Source organism: Saccostrea cucullata, unplaced genomic scaffold (genome assembly GCF_032062105.1).
Source record: "Saccostrea cucullata isolate Sc308-1 unplaced genomic scaffold, CSIRO_AGI_Scuc_v1 ctg1734, whole genome shotgun sequence".
In the NCBI taxonomy this organism is placed as follows: domain Eukaryota; kingdom Metazoa; phylum Mollusca; class Bivalvia; order Ostreida; family Ostreidae; genus Saccostrea; species Saccostrea cuccullata.
The window spans coordinates 185267-191630 of NW_026924759.1; the positions used below are offsets into that span (position 1 = coordinate 185267).

Here is a 6364-nt window from a genome sequence, read left to right on the forward strand (position 1 = left end):
CTGTCTACATGTAGTGCATAGTAAAACCGGGTTTCCCAAAATATAGAATGAAAACTCAGTTCTGGATGTGGGTTCTTTTAATATTGATGACAAGAAATATAAATGGATTTCAACCCTACAAAACATGTAAACATAATAAATATTTCATAACATTAACATAGGTATATATTTATCACAAATTATTCCATTAGCATAAAATCTATATTACACTGATATTTCTATTAATTTACTCATTATCACTTCATGAATATTATCAAAGGGAAATAACTCTTATTTCACTATATTTCAGCATATGCATAAAAACTCAAGTAAATTCATATAATTTACCAAAAAATTTTACAGTTCTCAAAAATATGTAATGATATAAATAAATACCAAGTTGTGGACCTAGGCTGTCCTCTAATAAATCAGGGTGTCACGTCCAAACCATTATATCTGACCTATATTATACAACATATGGTTGTATTGACTAAATCTTATAATATATACAATATTTACAAATTCCTTTAGGTCAGATCTCATCATAAAGCATATTTCTTATATCAGTGTAACTTTAAAAACAGATCTTTAGATTTATATTCATTTAAACCATTTACTATATAATTTTACACATTTTCCATTAACTCATCAAATACTATATTTCATTCATATACTCATTCATTCAACCAAGCAAAGTGTTAGTAAAAAAAAATAAAGAACTTACTGTAATCAGGTCTTATGTCCAGTCAATAAAGAATTATATATCAAACTATATGTATATTAGACAATAGGATATCTCAGCACTCTGGCTTATGGCTGGATTCAAAGTGAATTTAAAATAACAAAGAAAAACTCACTAAGGAATTTGACCTCAATGACCTACCAATAAAAACTCTGCATAACAAGAATAGCCAATCGACTATGCTTGACCTAATCTGGTTCTCCTAAAAATACCTGAATGAACTAAAGAATTCTAACTAAGAAAAGATAACTCTAATTCTAAAATAAGTACTACCATGCAGTGTGTGCAGTAAGTTTAGTAAATGTAATTATCAATGGAGTTTAAGTTTAAATTCATATTTATTTATCTATTTATGGCAGTAAGTTTGTTTATTAAATTATTTCATATTTAATTTATTTACAGTTTAAAATATAACAAATAACCCATTATTACAAACTCCCCCCTGTTGAAAAAATGACGTCCCCGTCATTTGCCTCTGAAATTTAAAACATGATTAAAATAATGATTGTATTTATTTCTTCATTACATCGGCAATCAATTTGATAAAACATTTTCATACCTCTTATCCGAAATTTCCATCAGGTGTTGAAGCATGAAAACTTCCTCTTTCCAGTCATGATCTATCCTCTGGCATTTATAGTCTGATAAGTATGTAGGTTTTCGTCGTTCTCTAGTACTTCTCCTGAGAGTAACTGGTTCTACCGTGTCATCATCATCATCAGCATCATCAGCGGCAGCAGCAGCTTCTTTGCCAACATCTTCATCATGTTGTTGCATGATCATCATCCTCTGCGACTGGTGGAGTGTCAGATTCTTCTGATATCTCCTCCTGAGGTCCGGATTCCTCAGTCTCTCCCAGTGGCAGCTCATCTGTCTCAACTATCTCTTGCGTACCTCCTTCCGTAGTAATGTTGGTTTCAACATTGTTAGGAAGTCTTACTAGCTGGTATGAAATCTCACTCTCTGAGTCACTCTCTGCATCTTTCTTGATCTTGGTGTAGGTATTGGTCTTGGTTTTGGTCGTTGTATGGTTTGTGGATGATCATCAGAATCAGTATCTAAGTACCCTATCGGTAACAATAAATTCCTGTGTAACACCCTCTGTCTGTCTTTTCCATTCTCTTTCTCTACCACATAAACTGGTATATCTCTGTTAGGTTGTTCTTTCACAATATATGGTTGCTCTTCCCACCTGTCTGCTATCTTATGCTTTCCGTCAAAAGAAACTATCTTTACTAAGACTCTATCTCCTACCTGTATGTTTGATGCTCTAGATCTTAAGTCATACCCTTTCTTCTGTTTATGTCTGGCTTTGTCTGCTGATTCCTTGGCAATCTTATAAGCCTCTTTCATTCGTTCTCTAAGATTCTTGACATAACTGTTAAGGTTCCCATAGTCCTTCTGGTTAATGTCGAATGCCAGATCAATGAGTAGTCTGGGATGTCTTCCGAACATGAGAAAATACGGAGTCTGTCCAGTACTTTCATGTCGTGTCGAATGATATGCATGAACAAGAGGTGCAACAAATTCTTTCCATTTCTTTTTCTGATGCGATTCTAAAGTACCAAGCATGTCAAAAAGGGTTCTGTTAAAACGCTCTGTCATACCGTTACCCATGGGGTGGTACGGTGTCGTCCTAGATTTCTGAATACCTGAAATTTTGCAAAGTTCATTAATAATCTTACCTGTAAAATTTGCCCCCTGATCCGAATGAAGTCTGAAAGGAAATCCATAATGAAATTTCTAAACAAAGCTTCCACTGTTGTCTTCGCTGTCATATTTCTGGTAGGGACTGCTTGAACGTAACGGGTAAAATGATCGGTAATGACGAGAATATGTTGGTAGCCTCCTGTTGATTGTTCTAACGTGTGATAATCCATGCACACTAGCTCTAATGGATAAGTGGTGGTGATATTAACTAGCGGCGCTCTTTGATTCGTCTGAGATTTTCTCTGTACACATCTGCTGCATGATTTCAACCATGATTTCAACCAGTCTTCTACATCCTGCAGCATTCTTGGCCAGAAGAATCTATCTTTCAATAATGAAACTGTTCTGTCTCTTCCTGGATGTCCTAATCTGTTGTGTATCTCCTTAAGAATGAAACTGGTTTGCTGGACTGGAATTACAAGGAGATGTTTAACTTCATCATCAATCTTGGTCTCTTTATACAAAATGTTGTTGTCAATGAAGAGATGGTCAAAATTTCTAAACAAAACATGTGGCATAAGTTTCTGTGATAATTCTCCTGCTCTTGGTCTTTTTCCACTCCTTACGTATTTTTTCCAAACTTTCAGTCTCATCTTCATCTTGTAATTTGGCCCAATTCATCTGATGGTCAAAAACTTTTGGTACTTCTGTGTCCTCAAATTCTTGCAGGTTGTCATCTATTACCAGGCTCTCAATATATGGCTGTTTCTGGATGGTTTGGCAGATGGGTTTGACTGTACTAGGTATTATTATACTCATACCTGATGAGTCTGTTTTGTCAGTCAGTCTTGACAGTCCGTCTGCGTCAGAGTTATTCCTACCTGGTCTCTAAATAATTTCCAACTCAAAGTTCGATAAAGCAGCCAGCCATCTATGCCCTGTTGAATCCAACTTTGCTGACGTCAAAACGTAGGTCAGCGGATTGTTGTCTGTATATACTCTTGTTATGCGTCCATATAGATAATCATGGAATTTCTCTGTTACTGCCCATTTTAATCCCAGGAATTCCAGCTTGTGTGCTGGATAGTTCTTCTCTGATCTGCTTAAACTTCTACTGGCATAACTGATGACTCTTTTGTACTTACCTTGTTGTTGGTATAAAACAGCTCCTAATCCCTGATGGCTCGCATCAACATGTAGTTCAAAAGGTTCCTGGTAGTTTGGAAATCCAAGAATTGGTGGCTTGGCTAAATGTTGTTTCAGTTTTTCAAAAGCATTTTCTTCTTCTTCTCCCCATTTCCATTTCTGCTGTGCTGTTTTACCCTTCTTCCTGGTTGGACTTGGAAATAATGATGTTAATGGTCTTGACAATTTACTAAAATCTGGGATGAAGCGTCGATAATATCCAATGAAACCTATAAATCTCCTTACTTCTTCTGGTGTTTGGGGTTTTGGCCAGTTGAGTACTTTTTCTGTTTTCTTTGGATCCGTCTCAATTCCTCTTTCGGATACAATATGGCCGACGTATTTAACTCATTCTTGGAAAAAGCTGCATTTCTTAGGGGAAAGTTTTAATCCTGCTGTTTTAAGTTTGTTGAACACAAGCTGCAATCTCTCCAGATGTTCTTCTAGTGTCTTTGAGAAAATGATAAGATCATCCAAGAATATGAAGCAGATATTTAAGTGCAGGTCTCCCAAACACTCTTCCATCAACCTCTGATAGGTGGCGGGTGCATTGGACAAGCCAAAAGGCATTCTGTTAAATTCGTAAAACCCTAAAGCACCTACAGTAAAAGCTGTTTTTTCCTTGTGATCCTCTCTAATCTCTACCTGGTGGTACCCTGACTTGGCATCGAGCACTGTAAAGTATTTATTTCCAGCCAAGTTCTCCAAAATTTCCTCGATTCTAGGCAATGCATATGCATCCTTCTTAGTAATGCTGTTTAATTTCCGGTAATCCACGCACATTCTCAGCTCGTTGTTCTTCTTCTTAACTAATACGATGTTACTAGAGAATGGGGATTTCGATGGTCGTATCATACCTGCATCTAAAAGTTGTGTCAGGTGATCTCTAACTTCTTTAAACATAGCTGGTGGGATTTTTCTGGCTCGCTGTTTAAATGGTGTATCATCGGTCAGTTCGATGTTATGCTTGACCGTCGTAACACATCCGATATCAGTTGGACTCCATGCAAAGATGTCTTTGTTTCTGGCCAATAAGTTCCGCACTTCCTCATACTGTTCCTTTGTCAAATTTCCTGTTGATATATTCGAAGTATCTATATTCTGTGATAGTTCTTTCTTTTCTTCTTCATTTTTTTTCATTTAGTCTTTCAATGGTAACTGGCTGAATTTCCGCTATTATTGTCCGAGGAGGAATTTTAATAGTCTGCGTTGTGATGTTGCTTATTATGATTGGTAGTGAGTCTCTGCTTTGGTAATCATAGATGATGGCAGTTGGTGTAACATCTAGATCTGCTATTGTTCTTGAATTGTTGATCTGTTGTATAATGGCACTAGTGTTATTATATGGAAACCTCTTGTCCATAAACCCTTCAATATTCACCGTAGTGTTGGGTGGAATGATAACAGGTTCCCTGTGAGCAGATCTTATAACAGCAGGTCTTTGATCCTGTTTCCTTAAGAATCTCTCCCTCAAACTAATGCATCTGAATGTGAGATACCAATTTGTCTGGAGTTTTGCTCGTTGTAGAAATCTTTCACCAAGTTCTGCTTTAGCATCTTCTATCAAGGCCTTAAGAATGTTCGTTCCAAGAAGAATTGGCACTGACGAATGATAATGTAGTAGTGTAAGATACATGGCATCCTACTAGCTTGGGCTAGTGGGTTAACCCTTTAGCTCAATTGGTACAGCACTGGACTGGCAAGCCAGAGGTCCTGGGTTCGATCCCCAGCAGAGGCACAAAAATGTCTCTGTTACATTTGGCGCCCATGTAGGGACCCGGGTGTTCTCTGGCGGGGGAGAGTAATTGCCCCTAGAACTTCGCCCCATAGGTGTTGGCACTCCAATTGACATGAGGACATCGCATTCTCTGGAGGGGGACAATGTAGTAGTGTAAGATACATGGCATCCTACTAGCTTGGGCTAGTGGGCTAACCCTTTAGCTCAATTGGTAGAGCACTGGACTGGCAAGCCAGAGGTCCTGGGTTCGATCCCCAGCAGAGGCACATACAAACATGATTGCATGCTGTTTGTTTACTTTGTCTTTTTTACAATATGAGTCATGATATAATAATGGTGTGCATATCAGTTTAAATTATTTTTGTTGAATTCAGTTAACAGAAAAATTAATAACTGAATATAATTATGTAGATAGATACCTCCCAGAAATATTTGCATGTACTAGCAGCTGCAGATATGCAGCTTATGTGAAAATCAGGTATACTTGAAAATCAATTTACCTGTATTTATTAAACAGAAATTTAGTGAACACATTCATATACCTATGCAGTATTTCATACTGAAAATACACTGTGTACGTGTTAATGATTTACTTATTCAATATAAAAATTGACTAGAAGTGATCTTGAAGAAATACAACATATATCTCAATATATTTCCCCCAATTTTATCACAATTTAAATGTATATAAATTGATAAAAGAAACTGACTATACAATTTAAAAAAATCTTGAGTTGTCTTTCCTTGTTTAAATAAAATATCTGATGCAATGAATGCTCCCCTAGGTTCATGACCCTGAATATTAATAAGGTTTGGAGGTGTGGAGTGTATACCTCACAGTTGTATCACAGGGACTTGCTCCTGGCGTGTGAAAAATATTTATAGAAAAAAAAGATACACTATAAAACTACACAAGGGAGGCGGTTACGCTTCGAATTCGTCGGGCTAAGAATTCTATTTCGAAGGGAATTTTTTGTTAAGGGCTACTTGTGATCCGTATTTGTGAACAGATTCTTGTCTGGGAATATCTTTGTTTGTGAAAATTGATCATTAATGCTGAAAAGACACAA

At 36.7% G+C, this 6364-nt stretch overlaps 1 non-coding gene across 1 annotated transcript; it reads left to right on the plus strand.

Annotated features, from left to right (window-relative positions):
- Positions 1–5484: 5484 nt before the first annotated feature.
- Positions 5485–5560, plus strand: Trnaa-ggc (transfer RNA alanine (anticodon GGC)). The gene has a single exon. It is a non-coding gene; the product is annotated as a tRNA-Ala (tRNA).
- The last annotated feature ends 804 nt before the right edge of the window (positions 5561–6364 follow it).